Source organism: Melospiza georgiana, chromosome 1 (genome assembly GCF_028018845.1).
Source record: "Melospiza georgiana isolate bMelGeo1 chromosome 1, bMelGeo1.pri, whole genome shotgun sequence".
NCBI lineage: Eukaryota > Metazoa > Chordata > Aves > Passeriformes > Passerellidae > Melospiza > Melospiza georgiana.
The window spans coordinates 23,517,738-23,537,660 of record NC_080430.1 but is presented as its reverse complement, the minus strand read 5'-3'; the positions used below and the strand labels follow the sequence as shown (position 1 = coordinate 23,537,660).

General features: G+C 38.7%; 1 protein-coding gene across 6 annotated transcripts in view; it reads right to left on the bottom strand.

The window, feature by feature from the left end:
• CDK14 (cyclin dependent kinase 14) overlaps positions 1 to 19,923 on the bottom strand; it is a 351,806-nt gene that overhangs the window by 36,389 nt on the left and 295,494 nt on the right. For 5 of the 6 annotated variants that reach the window (XM_058021892.1, XM_058021917.1, XM_058021924.1 and 2 more), the window contains one exon: positions 1,761 to 6,000. The exons of the other annotated variant lie outside the window; for it this stretch is intronic. The gene's annotated coding sequence lies outside the window, so the exon portion shown is untranslated. Of the gene's footprint in view, positions 1 to 1,760; positions 6,001 to 19,923 lie in introns of those variants that run through there. 6 annotated transcript variants of the gene reach the window in all.

Below are 19,923 nucleotides of genomic sequence, written 5' to 3'. Positions count from 1 at the left end.
TTATCCTCGCCCATGTGCTATATAAGCCTCTCAAATCTAATGTCCATAACACCACCCCCCACTGGTAGCAGCAAGCCCTTCCGCTGCTGTAGGGTTTGCTTTGCAGAGGTTTACAAGAAGAGGCATTATTGAGAAACTGTATGTGTTAACCCAGTGGCACAGGGTTGCTTCAACACCTTCCCTCTGGTTTTTCTTTTCTTGGGGGAGGGGTGGCTGCTATTCTAGCTAAATGCATCTCTTGCTTTGCCATAGCAGCCAGGCTAGTTTAGGAAGAAAACCTTGGGGCTAAACAGGCTAGGAGTGCAGCCAAGGGGGTCAGGAGACAGCTTTAAGGATTATACTACATAATTAAAGGCTGACTCTGAACATGCTTCCTGGTACCCTGTGTTCAAACATACAAACCTTTTTAGGTAATAATTCTTGGTCCTCATTTGTATCGGAGGGATTTGTAGGTTAAAGTTGCCATACAGGTAGTGAGTCAGGATTACAAATTATTCATCTAGACTATAAAAAGGCAACACCTTCCTAAACCTGTCCTAGCCAGTGAGAACTGAGGGTAAAATATAAATAGATGAACATGCATTGTTTGTTTTTGTGCAATGCCCTCTGGGTGCAGCTGATGTCATTCTGCAGCAACTTTCTAGATTGAAAATGAGGATTCTTCTCCTGAAGTGCTCTGTGATCATGTCAGGGCCAGAACATTCTTCTACTGGATAAAACCTGTGACGCTGAAGACCCACATTCAAGCTTATATTGTGCTAGCTCCAAGGAAAACCCTTTTATCTTCAAGTATTTCTAATCAGCTGGAGCCAGGACTAAAATCTAGGTCCTCCATTATTCATATTCTAGGCTAGGGCTGCTGTCCCATCAGCCTACACAGTACGATCACTTGCTCTCCAGCTATCCCCCATCCCAGATCAAAATGACTCCTATAGACTCTTGTGTTTGCTAAACCAGCATATTCTAACATTTCAGGCAAATATTCTAACTAAGTCTATGAAACTGCATTGATTTAGCATTCATTGTCTAAAAATAGGTCCTAGCAAGATGCTGGTACCAAAAAAGCTAGAAGCAATGGAAAGGAGGAAAAAATACTGAACACACATATTGATAATATATAGTGTGAGCAAGCCCTTGCTTATCTTATCTATGATGCACAAATAGACAAAGAATCAAGGCAGCATATGTTCATTGATTGAAACACATAATCAAGTACGAACAAGGATAAATCACACTTCACATCAAAGTTGTGAAAAATGCGTATTGTGTGTTTTGCCTGATTTTCTACCAGAATTATCAGTTTTCTGTTTCAAGAGAAGTTGTAATATGCCAGACTTCATCTTCTATACAATGACATATTTAAATCAGACCTGTTGTTTTGGTTTTTTTTTTCAGAATACTGGCTTTTTTTACTACTTTGGTTAAATTCCAGTGTGCTGTAAAGAAGTCTCTTGTCACATACATAACAAAACAGAAAGAGACACCAAACCATTAACGTACCATTACAGACAGAAATGCGAAGAATCTCGCCCTGTGTAGTGAGCACTGCCTTGTAGTTTTGATGAAGCTCATGTTTGACTGAATCAGTACTTAATCTTTTGTACATATTACTGTCTAGTGTCTGCCTACTCCCAAGTACTTTTCATTCTTTAAAAATCTCTTGTTTACAACCATTTCCTTGTTTGGTTTTTGGAGAACAAAGAGGAAAAGAAAGGCTTTATTCCTTACGTTAGGTCTAGATCACATATACAAAGGAGAAGAGAGATTCTGCTACACTTTATTCAATATGATGTTACAAGAAAACAACAGTTACAGCTGACAAACCATTACATCTTTCATAATACAGACAAATTACAAGGTGTAACAAATAATGCGACATTTATTTTACTGTACTGTTTACGATGCTGTTCTTCTGAAGTATATATATATTTAATTACATTAACATTGTTTTCATGTACCAGCCCTCCCCTTTTTTATTTGTTAAAAAAAGAATACCTCTTAGTGCACCATACAAAAATCCTCATGGCAGCTGGCAAGCAGGAATTTTGTATGCAGCACCATGGAAATGCATTTTGGGGGATGGGAATTATTAGTGCATCCTTTACTTTTAGATTTTTTTGCTTATGTGAAGAATGCAAGGCAGTAACATACAGTCACTCCACCTAAATGCTGGTAGGGGAGAGTATTGTTATGCTCAGTAATGCAACCTACTTCTGTTTTATAGGGGGTATCTGCATTTTGCTCCTTAGTCTGTACAGCCTAAACCTTTTATATAACAAAGATTACAAACCCAGTAATATTCACAGATGAATATTTTGTATATTCATCTTTTTGTATATTCATATATTGAGCATTGACTACACATTTGGTTGTGTGCACTGACACGGGGTGTACATAACCCACCAACCCAAGCGTATATATTTACTTATCCTAACTTCCCAGGAGTCTGAAGTGCAGAGCCCCTATGCACCAAAGAGAAAGCAAAATCCCCTGTGCCTCTGTCTACTGCAGATTGAATTTTCACTGTTGTACTGATGACTTGTCCTATGCCATGGTTCTGATTAAAAGTAAGAGTGAGAATTAAAAGGACCCAACTGATGTAGGACCCCATACAGTAAAGCAATGTAATGTCAGAACTATTGGAGTGTCCTGTCTGGGGTGGTGCCTGATGGGTGTGGATTCAAGTTGAACTGAACCCAGCATGAGAGAAGACTGAACAATCTCCAGCTGGTTGACTTGTAAATTTAGGTTCTGTGAACTTGAACTCTCTGTATCATGCAGACCAAATCTATCACCATCTTCCCTTCCCCATTAAATTAATATTAGATCCCACAGAGAGTTAGAACATGCCCTCCCACTTTTATCTGCCTGCTATACCTGCTGCCCTGTTGCTGCTCTCCCATCTTGCAGCAAAGCCGCACCCTCTCAAGTATTACCAGGACAAACCTACTGGATCTCAGCCAAGTGGTAGGAAAATGCAAGTTAAGCTGCTGCTGGCTACTCACTCTGAGCAAATCCCACAGTTTCTCCAGGACTGTGCCCCAAAGACTACTGGTCACTGAAGCCAACTTTTGACTTCAACAACGTGACAGCGTTGGCAATGTGAAACATCATGTTCCAGGCACCCACATCTGGAAGGCTGGGCTACTTCTTGTGTCTTTGAAGATTCTTTGGGGAAGTGATTTCAGAAGGATGAGAGAAAAAGAGAGTAACACTACTGATCTTTGCTGAAGCTGTCTCAAGGGCATTGACAGGGTTTAAACAGTCCATTCTGAACACTGAGAAGAGCAGTGGTGAAAACAGCTGGACAGGTGGGCAACTGTCTGGGTGAGTGGCTGTCTGATAGGTGTCAGGCTAACTGTGCAGGTAAGGGCTCTGCTGGAAGGGAGAAGAGTGAAATAAGGCTGTAGTGTCAGCTGTTCCCTGGGCAAAGGAGCTTCTACTATCTCAAAAAAACCCTTGATTTTTTCCCAGCAGATCTGATGTTACAGAAGAATAATTTGCAGTGCTCACGTGAAAAGCACCATCCTGCTGAGCCTAGGTTGCCTTCATGCCAGGAGAATTCCCCAGGGCCCCGAGCCCCCATGTGAGAGCAGCAAAACCAAGCCACCACAGGCAGTCAGGGTGCCTGGAAAGTGGGTGCAGGAGTAAGAGACCCTGGTCACTCCTTAATGATCAGCAGGTGAGATAACTTCATTACTGCTGAAGATTAAGTTGCGATTTAGAAACCTAGATATTTATGAACTTTCATTCTGGCACTTAATTGAGTTTGAAGACTTCTGGATCAGCTTTATTTCAGTGGTTGCTTAGAAGTGGGAATGGGGCAGAGAGGATAATCTCATGTGCACATGTGTGTTCACACACATACGCACACACACATACCTTAAGCAAACACTGTACATGAGTCACTATGGATAGAAATGTGCTACGCTCGTGGGAACAATTGGGGAATTACTCTATATTAAACCTTCAGATGGTTAGTTGAGCAGTGTAATTGCTTGCCTTCAAATTTAAGCTGTCAAGTAGAAGCATCTATGAAACTACCCTTATATTCCTAATCAAAATCTTTGTTATGATTTCAAAAATTCTTCAGATTTTGCAGCAAGTTTTTTTTTCTAAAAATAGCTAATTTTAATCATCAAACTGCACACAATTTAAGTAGCAAAGATAATGTATAAAAGACTTTTCTCTTACAAAAAAAAGGAAACATGAAACCCAAACAAACCACGTCTAAGGCAGTTTCAGTGTGTGATAAATTCAAAAGTTCAGTGGTCACTTTTCCCCCTATAAACACAGGGGAAGAACTGTAGTAAGTTCTAAATATGATTGTGACTGAAAGTGGCTTTCAGATGGCTTTTCGCAGATCCTGAAACAGAGATGTCAGTGGGGAAAATTGTCTTTTAATGGCTGTGCAAATATTGAGAATATTTCCACGGTTCAGTTCTTTGAAAGTGTAGACTCCTGTCCTAGTTCATTAAGAGATCTTTTGTAGCTGCTTGTGCATTCAAAGATTTGCCTTATTTGGTGTCTTCTTCTTATTAAACACTGCTGGAGTTTAATAAGATGGCAGTAGCACAAATCCTTTCCCCCTCCTTTTTAAACACTGAAAGCTAACCAAAGCATTACCACACTTCCTTAAAATGTATTTCAGTGCATCCAGCAAGCAAAGGATGTCAAAATTATGTGTAGAATAATATTGCCTAGCAAGTGCTTCTGTCCAAGCAGGACTATAACTCAACAGTGATTTGTGCACCATACCTTGCCCTCACTGAATGCAAAGTTGTAAACAGGGCAGTTTTTCCACATCCCTGAACACAATGCTCTCCCCAACCAAAATGTAGCAGGGGATTCCTTTTCTAAAATCACACACACAACTTAGTTTCTTGCAAAGTTTGCATTTGAACGATTCATTCAGAAAAGCTGCCTAAAGACTAAGGATCATGTAGTGCCTTGCAATCAGCTCAGAATACCTCTGGAAAATAACTCAAAAGGTGCTTTGGTGTGGAACAGCAAACAGTCTGGGATGAGGAGAATTCTCCACCTTGCTTTGTACATGGCAAAGTAACACAGCTAGATTTAATGGCTCATTCAAAGGAAGTTTTTCTGTACCTCAGTATCTGCCTTGAATTAAACAGAACAGTTTCATCATCTCTGTTTTCAAGAAAATATTCCAAAAAGTAACTAGTGTGAGGAAAACCATAGAGATGTTAGCCAAGACCCATAAAAAAGAGATATTCTTGAAGAGAATAAAACCATAAGGAACTCACTGTGTATCTGTCAGCTGCATACATCTCATAAGTTTTGCTTTGTCCTTCTCACAGGCCTATTTTGAAAACTGGCATGCTACATAGCCTAAGCAGAGTAACCAAATTTAGAGTACTTAAGTAAACATGCAATTATTGCCATGTTTTTAAATGGATATGAATGGTCTGAGGGGATAATGAAAAAAGAAATAACCCAACAACACTTGAGGAAGAGTGGCAAGTGTTGTAATTGTCAGCTGATCGGACAAGTTGGGCTTGCCCTGGGAAGAAATAGTCTTCCCATTGGTTGCAAACTATGCACAACCCTCAAAGAAAACACACAGTCTTTTATGCCACTGTTGGCTCTTTTTGTACAGTTGTTACTGAAGGAGTGTGAACACCAAATGTGTTGTCTGTAAGTATTTAAGACATTGCTGGTGAAAGCATAAAAATCCTTACAAAGATGCAGCGCTGCAGTGGAAAATCAAACAAAATCAAACACAAAAGACTGAAAGGTACATGCCATGTATCAGTAAGCAAAAGCTTAATCTTCACATAGTTCTCTGAAATCACAAGGTATCCAAATGCGTGCAAGGTTTTAAATAAATTGCAGGGAAAAACAGGGTCTTGCCAGCTTCAATTTTCTTTTGAATGAAATCCACCATAGAGACAGAAAGGAAACAGGCTGTGGTTCCTTCCTGGTGTCGGCCTCCTCATTAGGTTTTTGTTTCCCTCCTCCAACCTGGTAAATTTAATCCTGTAAGGAAACAATATAAATTATAATAAGCCTCATGAATTGCATTTTGTTTTTCACTTGGTAAAATATAGGTTAGGCCAAAGCCAGTTATGAAGATGCCAGCTCAGAGTGAAGGGCAGGCTTCCAAAGCATGTTTAGAACTGGTACCTCAGGAAAAGGAACTTAAAACACCAGTGTTTTCAGGGTGGTCACCTAAGTGAGATATATTAATCCATATTCATGTGTCTGTGCCCCAAGAGCTAATCATCACAGGTACCATTAGCACTGACATTCTCCATGGAAAATTATAGACAGCTGTAACCAGTCATCTCTTCTAAAGGTGGTCACACCCCCTGAATGCAAAGGAAGGTTGCTAAAAATGCTGGCAGTGCTTCAGGAGTTTACAAGCTTTTTTTGCCCCTTTCTTTTTTTGCCCCCTTTCTCCCTAGTGATCTCCTCCATAACAATGCTCGTAACTAGTTTTTGAAAAGGTCTCCTCAGTTTTCCTTTCTGAGAGTTGTTTGGGGCACCTTGAAGCAAATCAGAAACATTTCTGCAAATATACCCAGGTTATGGAGCTTGATGTGCTGTGTCTAAATGTATTTACCTTTATTTCAGTGTATTTCTATTATCTAGGCAGATAATTGCAAACTCTCCTTTCAAATATAAAAATAAACACCATCAATAGCTTCACTTATGTTGTCTTTCACTCTACTGATGAAGCTCAAAGCAATGGCTGCACTTGCACGAAGGTATCCTGATGTTTCTGAGGTTTACACAAAACAGGAGGCAGGCTGAGAATGTGGGACAGGAAAACAAAGTATCCAATAACTGCAAGAAGAGCCATGTGAAGGCTGAATGAAGGCTAGATGAACTGGATGAACTGAAACCACTGAAAGGATTTTATAATTAACACATTTAACTCTTAATAAATCTCCAAGTAGAATTTTATGTCAAGTAATAAAGTGAGACTTTCTGAGAAATTCTGAAAATATATTTGTTAAGTTCTCCAAGACTAGAACTACAGACCTGATACATTTTTAAAATGCTGTTGCAGGAAGACAGTCAGATGTGAAGGAATTTCAGTCCTTAAAAAAAAGAATGCTGAAATATTCATTGAGCATGGAACTGGTTTGTATTAGCATGTCCTAAAACTATTTAAATCAAACTGGATGCAGGTGCCAGTGAATCTAGTCTAGTCCTCATTTCAAAAGCAGCAGAAAAACAAGACATTGGTTTTGAACTGCAGTTTCAAGCTTAGCACTTTCATTGTGGCTTTCAACAAAGCATCCCAATGTCTATGCAATATCTTTACTTCTGTAATTTCCAGGGTTCCTGTCATGATTCTTGAGAGCTCTTCTTCTATTCTTTCAGCACCAGGATACCTGAATTGGATTAATGAAAGTCTTTTCTTAAGCATCTTGGGCCCTCTTGCAGCTTAGACTACCACCTCTAGAGTCCTTCTTGGGTTGTTTTCTAAATGTGTCTGGAGCTTGTGTGGACTGTCTATTCCACATCAAAGTCCCACTTTCCCCAATGTCTAGAAGCTTGGCTGAAATGCCAATAAATCTTGTTTCAAGGAATACATTTGAGCTGATGCATTTAGTTTACCTTCAAAAGCTTAAAAAGGAAAGCAATATTTGGAACGTGCAGAGATTCACAACTGCTCAGTGATGAAACACCAGTGATAACCCCAAATTTCAGATTTCCCTTCCTTCATGAGCACTTTTCAGGGGTGTTCTTTTTAGGACCTCCTTCTTGGAAAGAAGCAACTAAACTCCCAAAGCTCCTTCCAATGCTGAGGTTGCATTTGCCCCCACTGCCACCCACACTCCAGTTGTGGAAAGCAGGCTTGCAAGTTGGAAGCTGCATCTGCCCAGGTCCAGAATAGCTGGCCTAATTTCAAGCTAAACCCAAATTACTGGAGTTCCAGAGACTGGCATAAGCAGCAGGGACGTCTGAGACAGGTAATGAAATTATAAGGATAGCAAAGTCTCTGAATGCATGTTTTTCCAGTAGTTATCTAATCGCTCAGAGGGTCATTGCTCATTTGAGAATAACTGCAGTTTAATTACAGAGAACTTTTCCTTTCTATGACTGGACCTCAGGACAGTATCTAAATGAGGTAAGTATCACACTTCTCCTGGGATTATGCTACAATATCCCAGTAACAACACTACATTGCCTGGTTTCAAGTTTGGCTTTGTAGGCAAAGCTGATGACACATTCTCCAGGGCAGGGCCTGAGCTTGTGAAATGGGGAATACCTTCATTAGGAGCCTAGCACTTCCAGAATCAAGCCTTAGAACATTAAGAGATTCTTTAGAAATTAATAAACTGAGAGCTGCTACCCTATAACACATGGGGGGAAAAGGCATCTTTGCACACTGGACTACTGCCAGCACCAATGCACACTGCAGGCCGAACACTGAAAACTAAGAAAGGGTAGCAGGAGTTACAGGTTTCCTGCTCTGGCTCAGTGTAAGGCAGATCACAGTTATAAGATCACAACTCTACCAGCTCCAGCTTTGCTGGCTCCTGCCGTGCCAGGGCTGTAACTGGTTTCTTGTGAAGCTTAGAGACCGTGTATCGTGGGCAACACCACCCTCCACCTTCTGCACAGGCTCCAGATTTAGATTAGATCACTGGAAAAGAACATGATTTGATGCCACATTTCACTAATGGCTCTGGCTGGGGAAAGCTAAAAGACCCAGTACAGCTGGAACCAGGGAACAGTATGGTGGTCTCAGTCTCTGCAGTGTTGAAATGTGCAACAGGCCTGGTTTGGGAAGGCAGCCTGCATGACAGACCCCCTGCTCACAGCAGTGCCAGAATGCACAGGGTGTTCTGAACCCTCAGCTCTGCCTGCCAAGGTGTTTCTCCTGAGTTTGAAATCCTTACATGACACAACAAGTGTGGTGGTTAGGAATAGATAATGTTTGTACCTGAATCCCTAATTCTCTGAATGTGTATTGTCAATTCAAAAGTGGAGTCAGCAGGTGAAGTCCCGTCCCCTGCCTCAGAGAGCTGGGGTGCAGTGCCAGCTTTCTCTTCTGCTGAACACAGATATGCCACTTGTCAGAGGAGTGCTCTAATCATTGTGCACTTACTCTTCACATTTAATTTGGTTTAAAATGAGACATTAAACAGACAACTCTCCTAAACTGGAGAAACAGGGAGAGCATCTCTTTATCCACAACAAAAAATCTACAAAAAATCCCAGAAAATTTTATACTGATGTGAACCAATCTTTTTATTAAAAAAGCATTGTTTCTTCAGAGTGGCTCTTGAAATGAAACATCAGTTGTTCACACCACAAAGATCCAAGGCAGGGCCCTCTACACAGTGCTGCCATTCAGTTCCCAGATGGCTTTATATTCCATGTTTGCATTTTTAAAGATATATTTTAGAAACATCCTTGCTTAGAATTTATACATTTCCCTCATCATACAAATCAAAGTTTTGCCTGGTGACTTGGCAGATTATGTTTATGACCTCTGGTCACAGCTTTGCTTATAAAATTGTAAATTGTTAAATGGAATATTTACAACCTGTAATTTCCCAAGAGCAAAGTAGGATTCTTTCATATCTCCTTAAAAATCAAACCAAAACAACAAATCCCAAAAAAACAATCAACAACAAACCCTGAAACATGGAAGATTGCCTTAAAAATCAACTTTTTTCACCACAGAACCGGATACTTTGTGTTTTTGTGACAACTCTACTAAATCTAATAGCTTTCTACAAGTAAGTTAATGATGTACTTGAAATATTAAGTGATCTACATGAAGTGACTCATTTCTATGTTTGTTACCTAGAGGAAAATTCTGCTGCATATATTCTGTTTGTCGCAGACCCTGAGGAGGATAGAGTGTTAATCCACCTTAAAAACAGCAGATGCCAGCTTCAGAATGCAGTAGCTGTTAATGTTACAGTGGTTCTAGAAAGGCATACCAAAGCCTGTAATTTAAACATTAATCATACTCTCAAGGCATGAGGCAGAGGAAGGTGATTAAATCCCAAATATTTTTCTTTATTTTAATTATTGAAAGAACGTCCTGTCCTGTAAAAATACCAGTTCAATACATGTTCCTTTTGGCAGCATCAGCATCCTTCTCTAGGTACTTTTAATTTCTGTATAAATTATCACATCGGGTGGAGCTGTGCTCCCGCAGAGTCTTTAGCATGCAAAGCACACTCAGAGTGCAGGTCTATTTATGTGGCAGCTGATGCAGCAGTATTATAAGAGTATTCCAGTTTTAAAATAAAAATGTGAGCTGACAGCTGGAGATACTGTATTCTTTATGAGCTGAAGCATGGAGGTATTTAAGATCATCAACAATAATACTCTTTCTGCTTCTCCCTCCACCACACATGCAGACACCACAGATACTGTTCATCCTCTCTGAAAAAAAAGTACAGTATTAACAGGTGATTTTCCCCACACCTTTTATTCCTACCTTTGTTAGAGAAATCATTTTAAAAAGCCAACCCAACATTAGCAATACTATTTGCACTCAGATAATATCTACGTGCAACTTGTTGCTATAAATATTAATTAATTGGATCACCAGTACCCATAATGCAACTTTATTTTGACCTTCATGCCCTATGAACTAGATATTTTTTGGATTCAATTTCCTTAAAACCAACTGTCAGCATCATGTGATGGAAGAGATGAAAAATGAAAATGAGCATTCCTGCTGTGCAGGTGAGTGACCTGTGGGAGACAGCTCTGCCTGCCAGGATTTTTACACGTACCATCAGACACAGACCAATTGATTAGATCATCTTATACCTGCCACCAACTAGGCTCAAGAGACTAATTAGAGAGAGTACTGCCTGCGCAGGCACCCCATTGACACCTAATTTGCTCAGCCAAAGCCTTTGGGGAGAATGTATTATCTCTGCAGCTGCACTTCATGCATTTCTGATTTGAGGCATAAGCAAGGAGTACTTCTTCACTCTTTTGAGCAAACTGAGTATATAAGCCCTTAAGTGCTAAATACAAGCAGACAAATTAAATCTGGCCAACTGCCATAAATCCTTTTTCCCCTTCAAATATATATACACATATACGTGCATACATGTTCTATTTTTTATCTATGTCTATGGTATATGTGCACAAATGCAAACGTACAAAAAATGTGTATGTATGAGTCTGATTGTGTGCAGAAAGGATGAGCATATAAAGGCATTTCTATAAATATATGCTTTAAAATATGTAATTGTCACACTGTATAGTGTGCCTTCCTTTGCAGGGAAGTTTTACTTCTGTGAAATTTAAAAGAAGTGCATTTGTTCTTATATATGAAAAATAAATGATCTGCAGTGTTGTTAGCTCAGGCTCAGAATTACCCCATGGACAAGGCTCAGTAGATTGATGCCTGTAAAGTTGCTCTGTGTATCTTCAGAGGTGCTAGTTCAAAGATTATCTCAGTATACAGCCTGGCTTTGTTGGAAGCTTTACTTCGGTGGACTATACCTTGTTTGTGATTTCCTAAGGAATACTATTCACTAAGGCTAAATATAAGGTTTTTTAAATTGCTTTCTGCTGGGCTTTAGTTTTATCTAGTTATCCATGCCCCAAAATACACAGGAGAGGCAAGACTTACGGCTGCTATTAAAAATTTATTCAGAAAAAAAAAAAAAAAAGTAGAAGAAGAAAAAAAAGATACACACTAGAAAAACTAGGATTTTTTGACAAACTGAGAAGGGTTTGAAGAAAACAATTTCAACTATAGGCTGGTTAGTGATTCCTGAACTCAGAAGCCTTGTAATGCAAAGGAATGTAGTGAATTTGCGATACTCCTGAAATAGCACTGAAGCCAAGTATCTTCTTCCCTGTTATTTGTCTACAAAGCAACTTTCAGGAGCTGAATAGGGCTGAATTATTGTAGTTTAATTTCAGTTTCTGTCAAAGTCCATGTTGACAAAGTCAGTTCATAGTGTCAACTCAGGATTCTGCACCCCTGTATCTAAAGAAAGAAAGAGGCTGTAGCAAAATATGTGCAAGTTATGTGTGTGGCCAAAATATCAGGTGTAATCCCCTTTGCAAAACACACTATAAATGTGACTTCCAGTCTTGTTCATAGGATGGGGCATAATTCAATACAAAGAATATCTTCACCTTTCTCCCCTCACACAGGCCACATCTTTTCCAATTCATGTAATATTTCTTTAGCTACTTAATTTCATTAAATGCTTAAATGACACCTCTAGAACATCTTGGCAATTGTTGGCTACTATTCTTTCACAGATGCAGCATTGTACAGGATTCTTACACATTATAATTATAAGTGCCATGAGTACTTAGCAGTAAACCATATTTGACAAATAAGTAACACAGGATTAACTGGTTAACTTCTTCTGTTTTCTTCTCTTGTGTCTTAGTTACTGCACTGTTATTCTTATACACCAGGGATTTCCCAGACTCTATCTAAGGTGATGCCATTTGCTGTGTATTTTTCACAGTTCTAACATATAAATCATAATACAGATCCTTATGGACATATTGCTGTGTTACCAATTCCTCTCTCCACAAAGAATTTTTCACAGATTGACTTTGCCTCTAAGCAGAGCCCTGCAACTCTAAATAGATTTGTGTGTGGGAGTTGATTGCAATTTCAGGGTGGGTGCAAAGAGATGACCCTAAAAGAAGTGAGTGCTAGACAAGCACTGTAAGCTAGTAAGAAAATAAAAACCAGAATAGTAATACAATTATAAGCTAAATTATTTTCTAAGCATAATTTAAATAAGCAACATAATATTTGAAAGGTGAGATGTCTGTGGCACTGTGGATATGGGGCTGGAAAACAGAAACCAAGATTTTGGCTTTGCTGCTGAATGTGACTGTAGGCAAGTGATTTCATCCCACTGCAACCTGTTTTGTAACAAGGGCCCTGGTTTATGTCCCAGCCTCTGGGTTTAGTGTCTTCAAAATTAGTGCCCTGTTTTAGCTGGAGCCACCAATATTTCAAATTATGTAAATACAGTCAAATTTATCAAAAATGCAATATTAGAACAGTTGCAACATTGGTAGTACTTGAAACCTTTACTGTGAGTTTTTCAAATTGTACCTTTATGCACAGTATGAGTTCAAAATGAAAGTCCTGCATCACCTGACTTGGTGAATGTGCACCCAATAGTCCAGTGTGGGAGGTTGATTCTGAAGAGCCAACACTTACCCTTAAATTACACACCAGCTGCTAAGTAGCATATATGCATATCAATAATTGCAAACCAACCATGCATACTTTGCACACAGGTCTCTACAAAATATTATCATGAATTCCTTCACAGTGTGTCTTGTGAGGACAACAAAAGGAATACAACAAGCCTGATCTTTACTGTAATATATTTTATACACAGTATTAATTCCCAAAGTTATTTGATAATGTGATTGGTTTCACAATTAATTTGTAGATATACTTTTAACTTTTGAGTGGCTGTGGTAACTTCCAAATTAGTTTTCTACAAGTCTTTCAGCAGAAAAATCTTTCCTACCCTATCTGCCCACAGCTGAAGCTTTTTCTTTGAGTTGAGAACAAAGTCCTTAAAGCCCTTCACAATTACCATTTGAATAAGGCTTCACATGAAAAGTGGCCAGGACTGAATCTACTACATGTCTTCTAGTTTTTGTGAATAAAGCACAGCCCTCTGTGAGTGAGCTCTGGGAAAACTAGTACTTCAGATGAAGATACTACAAAAATAGCAGTGTTATTGAGCTTAATATAGTTTGCATGCAAAGCCATAGAAACCTTATTAAAAACAAAAACACAAATTGAGGGTTTTGGTACACATCAAGAACAGAAAAGTATTAGTGCTAGTTGTTTGCAAGAATATACTTCTCAAACCTGACAAACATCCAAATCCCTACAACTTCCTCCAACCTTTTCCTATCTGATTAACGTGATGTGTCTAAATTGCTGTGCTTCTCACCCTGATAACTTGCAAAAAAATTTTCCAAAGAGGAATTGACTGAATGTGAATTGGAGAAATGCTGTCTCGCTGGATCTATAATGAGAGAAACTAAACCTACAATTTTTGCCAGTGTTTGACACAATGAGATCCTTATCTCAGTGGTAGCACCAGCTCTCATCTCTGAAACAGATAAGTAAATGCTATGCCTGAACAAAATTTGTAGACACCTGAATTAAAATATCTGAAAGCAAAAAAAAAAAAAAAAAAAAAAAAAAGTAAAGAAAGAAAAGCTTATCTGTTACAGTTGTGTTGTATAACAGAACTGAGAGAGGAAATACCTGTTGGAAAATTTTATAAAGGCATTAATGCCTTGGTTAACAGGTTTGTTACTGGTTTGAAGCCATCTCTGGAGAAAAGGAGCTCCAGAGGCTGCTGAGAGATTTGCTCATTGCTAAACTCTCTTGTAGAGCTAAACAGTCAAGGGATGGGAGATTCAACTACAAGCAGCTGGGTGTGAGTGAGCTTAGCTGTGGTACCCTTCTGCCATTTGTGGCAGAGCCAGCTCAAGGAATTCCCCCTGCTGCAAAGCTATTTCCTTGTTCCTGCCCTGCCACTTGTGCCCCTGTCACTCATATTGTAAAATTTTCTGTAGAACTCTGTACACTGTCTCACTAAAGGTATCAAAAGTTAAGTTTTTATGTGGAACTTGATAATGAAGTGATCCAGGTAATGCCAAACTTCCAACTAGCTTCATCACAGCTAATGGGATTGAAAACTGGTGAGGGAGTAAGAAGGAACTGCCCGGATAGAGCTAGACAGAAATTTATCACACTGTTCTGGTTTGCAAAGACAAAATGATGGAATAACATCCTTATTTTTAATCAGCAGCATTCCCCAGTGCATTATGAAGAACAAAGCTTCATTCTAAAATCTGAAGCCACCTCCCAACTCACAAATGACTAATTATTTTCAGGTATCTGGAAACACTGTGAAATCTGCCTTAGCCAGCCACTTAGAGGAGCAGACAGAAGTTGTCACATAATGACCTACTAATTAAAAAGGAAGAAAACCATACTCAAAAGCTCTGGGAATACCCGTAAGATGGCCTAATAAGGATAATCTCCGGTACATGTTTCAAGGGAGCAGCAAACAAGAGATGGCTGAGAGCCCATGCCTCTGACTGGAAGTTCTTTGAATTTTTTTGGTTGGTTTTATTTTTTTTAGCAAAAATATGTTGGCCTGCCAACATATTAAGGAGATGTTTAACAGTTTGTGAGGCTTCAAGTCATATTTAACCAGAATTCAGAGAATTCAGACAGGGTAGAAAAGCATCTGATTCTTTATAGGTCACTATCTAGCTTTGAAGGAAGAATATAACCCTAGAGTTCAGGGACAGCAGATCAACTGTGCCCTCCAAATACCACAAATGAAAGTTATTGACTGCCAGCATCAGGAATGATGGTAGCTGCTCTTAACAGTGCCATTTATCAGCTCAAACCTAAGCACATTTATTTATTTATTTATTTATATTAGCTGCAACACAACAGCTGACCAACTCAGAACCCAAATTAGATGATGTGTTTGACCATCTCCTTCCACTCCCCCTCATCTAACATAACAAGAAGTGTATCTCTTCAGAGAACTGAATCAGAAATTTATTCTTGCTTTTCCCTGCCATGGGAAATGCTTTTATCCCCAAAGCAAAGTCTGTTCGACAAAATGACACATGAAAGACGAAATACTTGCATATGACTCATTAGCATTTACCTCCTCCCAAAAATTAAACCCTGCCTCATTGAAAAAATAAAGTATCTGCAGGTATTTCAAAATAGGGCATTCTGTATACATGTGATTGTTATTATTATTAGTCAAGTTGCTTCTTGAAAGCTAAGTAATCTTGGAGCAAATTTAATGCTGCTGGTTTAATCAGTGCAGAGTAGATCTGGGACAGTCTAGAGATGGGTGTGGACCATTTTGTTCTAACAAAGATTCCTTGGAATTTAAAAATGCCTCTGCAAGGGATCACAACACTATAAACTACCTCAGACCCCACAGATAAATGCTAAGCATTAAGAAAACAATGTGCAAATGTTTATCAGTACCACAATCATTCTACTAGCCTGCAAGTACCTACAGGCAGCTTGGAATTAAGTTACATGTTTTTTGTTTTTTTTTTGAGAAGACAGGGTGAGTGTTCAGGTGCAGAAGGAAGAAAAAAAAAGAGGGATGGATAAACAAAAGAAAAAAAAATCCATTTCTCACCTGCATTTTTATTTCCATTTGTGTTCTTCCTAGAAAGTACTTTTCAAACCAGCAAAGAATTTTTAATCTGGAATGTGGAGTTATGAATGCCTTTGTTTTTAACTTGACAGAATAGAGATTATTGCAGCTGCATTCGGGATAGCAAAGATCCTTCTAGTTAAACACCATCTGGTTATGCATTCTGTTTGCTGCTGTGACTTTTGAGAGACTGAGCATCATGGCAAAGTGGTCATGTCAATTAAAATACATTTTTTTAGGACAGCACTACAACACTTGAGCATATACAAATTAGGCAGAAAGCAGACTTCATTTGCTGAAGCAGAAGGATCTTTCCCATTATTATAGTATAGTATATTATATTAATGGCAAGTTTAAGTAATAGATGTACTTAAATTTTGGAATACATTTCCAAATATGATTATCTCCTAAGTTCTTAATCTGTGTGTCCACCCATACCATGAATGTTGTACAGTGGTATTTATTGACAGAGATATCAGGAAGTCTTTGCAGTTGAAATTTTCAAGCCTCAGTTGTTTCCCAACCTAAGAGTTCTTGAGACCAGAATGGAACAGAGGAGAAAAAAATCCCAGTTTAGGAAATGCAATGGTGTCTTTATGAGATATTGCTTGTCATCATGCCCATTCCCTAGAGGATGTGCTGATACTTGCTGAATACTGCTATGCAGGCCTTTCACCTATACAGTTCCCACTTGGGATTTCTGCTGAAAATCTGTGACATTAGAAATAGTTACTGGCAGCTTCAGGCCAGCTGCTTTCTTCCCAGCCAGTTCCATTTTTACATACAAAACCATATGGAGCACTGAAACAGAAATATTTCCCCAGTGCAGTCTCTGTGGCATTAAGTGGAAAAAATGTTCCAGAATTAGCACCTCTACAGAGCATCACTAGAGCAATGAGGATATTCTATCTAGTACATAAGGAGATCACAAAGCAGCTCAGTGATTTTATTTCTCAGAGTTCCCACTCTCGTTGGGGTAAGAACCTTTTCCACTATGTATGACTAAGATGTTCAGGTATTTTGCATGGTTTGGGAAATCTAGCATGAGGTTCCTCTCAGACACAACTTTTAGAAACCAAGCAGGATCTACAGTCTTTGAACTTTCAGATATTACAGGGAGAGGCTTCTCCCTTCCCTTTTGTTTTTTAAAAGACTTAAGAATGTTTTTAAAAAACAATCTCGCACACAAGAGAGGCTTGTGGCAGAAACAGTAGATGTCAGATCAGGTGCAACATACTGTGCATTTTGTGGTATGCAAAGACAGGGATCATGGTAAGATGGAGCATTAAAGGCTTTTCTTACAAAAGTGCTATAAGCATTGGTTTTCTTGTAACTGCAAGAAATACTTAATCTTTTTTTTGAAGCTCCATTATAAAAGTAAGGTTTTGCATAGCTCATTTAAATAGTTTAAATGACACAAGGTTAAGAACAGGAAAGCCTTTCACCAAAGGTGGTTAGTCCTTTTCAAAGATTTCATATTATTTGAAGCTTACTTTCACTGCATTCTTTTACCTTGGCTGCTTCCCAAGTGGGTATAAGTTAATTAAATACGATTTTGACCCTTTAACCTTCTCTATAAACTGCATCTTTACCTAACTCTATTTAAATAAATCAGATAAAAAACCAATCATAGCAGAATATATATTTTTACAGCTGAGGAAAAAACAAACATGTCTATTAAGCTTATTTGTAAGTACTTAGTAGTCAAAGCAACAGCCAAGACTCATGGATGATTTTAATTAAAATAAATCTGGGTGGGCACATAAATTCATTTATGATTTTTTTTAAACTGAAACTTCTCTAGCATTACTGAACAGCACAGCACTGCAGTAAGTACTGGTTTGTTTGTGGCAACTGAAGCTCAATCCACCTGATTAGCTTGTTTCCAGTTGAGTAATGTAAAGTGTAAATTGTATCTACAAAAGATATCAAAGATATGAGGCTGAAAATTGTTACAGGAAAGAAGAGAAAGAAAGAGCAGAGCAGATGGACAGGTAACAATTATACAATGATACCCAGCACTTCTGTAACTGACATGCTCTGGGTTTAAATAGCAAAAGGAGGTGAAATAGATGCACCAGGAGAATGCTGGATTGCTCTCTACAAATAGATAGTGTGGCTTTCTGTATCTCATTAGCCCCTTTCACCTTAAAGTACAGGCTTCTGATTATTAGACCCTTCCAAAAAGCCTTTTAAGTTCATCCAGAAACAAAATACAGTTTAGGTATGAAGAATGATAGCAGTTATGTATGGAGAAATGAGTAACTAGCTCATGCATAAAGAATGAACAAAGAACTGAGCTGCCTCTTTGTGCCTAAGTGATGTGCTCAGGTCTCTGCATAGGCAGTAACAAAGGCACTGCTACTGGATTGATCACATCTCTCACCCACAGTAGGACTTCTAAAATTGAGTTCATCACAGAAATAAATCCTTCCAAAACACAGGTCTTTAGCTTGATACATTAATAGCAATACCACCTAACCACCTCACTGGTACATTGTGTTCAAATTTTGCAGCCATTGGGTGATAAATACACACCTTTTCAAGGGTGCTACTTTTTGATCATTGACTGGGACATATTTGCCCCTTTCCTGACATTTCTCTCAGCCCATCCTTGCTGAATAAAGAACAGGAAGATGGCAACAACAATCATAGAATGTATAAAAAGCTCCCACTGCAGACCTGTGCACCAACTCTCATCTTCCAAGGTGCAACTCATCTCCTCATTTAAGTGGCTGGGGGTTTGTAATGGCATCATGCATCATGTTTTGTCCACCTTTGTCAAACTGTTGTAGACCAGGGGTGTTACCATGCACAGGCTGTGATAGCAAGGTTTAACAGGAATAAGGTTTTCTGTTTCACATATTGCACAGAAGAGGATCATATACTCCCAATAGCAAGATTTCTCTGCAAGATTTCTTCACTATCCCCAAAACAAAGCTATCTAAAGTAATATGTAGTTGTAGAGAGTGTCCACAGGAAAAAAATATCAAAAAATGCATAGGAAATTCTGGGAATTATAATAAATAGTTTAAAGGCATGTCAACAGCCTGTAACTCTCCCTTCTCAAACATTTTTATCCTGTCAAGTAATAACTGACAATAAGGGTACTGTAAACTCAGAAAGATACTTTCTTTGTGCTTTGAAAGGGCTTTGCATAGAGTTATTTTAATTATTTTCCTTCTATAGTAAGTAGAGGATGAAAAAGATTTCTGAAATAAGAAATGTTATTGTTAACTCACTAATCACAGCTGTGGGACTTAGGGGCAGTCTGGTTCCTGAAATATCTTTGAGCTTATTTTACAGAATTGACTTAGTTGGTGGTATCCCTGTCACATGGATTTCAATGCAAGGCACCAAAACTTCCTTTATGCAGAATTACAATAGACAACACTGGACCCTGAAATCATATCCTGGGAAATTCTAGATCACTAATACTTGAAACAGGGAATTTTTATTAATTTAAAGAAGTTAATTTTTTATTTGTAAATGCCTGTTTATGAGGTGATTGAGTTTTGAGTCAATGTGTAAATTACACACACTGTTATTTATTTTTCAAACATAAAATACATATCCCTGCTGTTCTGAGAAACTACTGACCCTTAAAAGTCAAAGCAAGGGCTTGATTCCTCTCCTTTGATTCTGTGGGTGCCACAAATGAGAGGGTTATGAGCTTCCCTATTTTGCTTCTTGACACTCAACATGCTTATGGCTTGGGAGCAATGGAGTAGCTGGGGGCAGC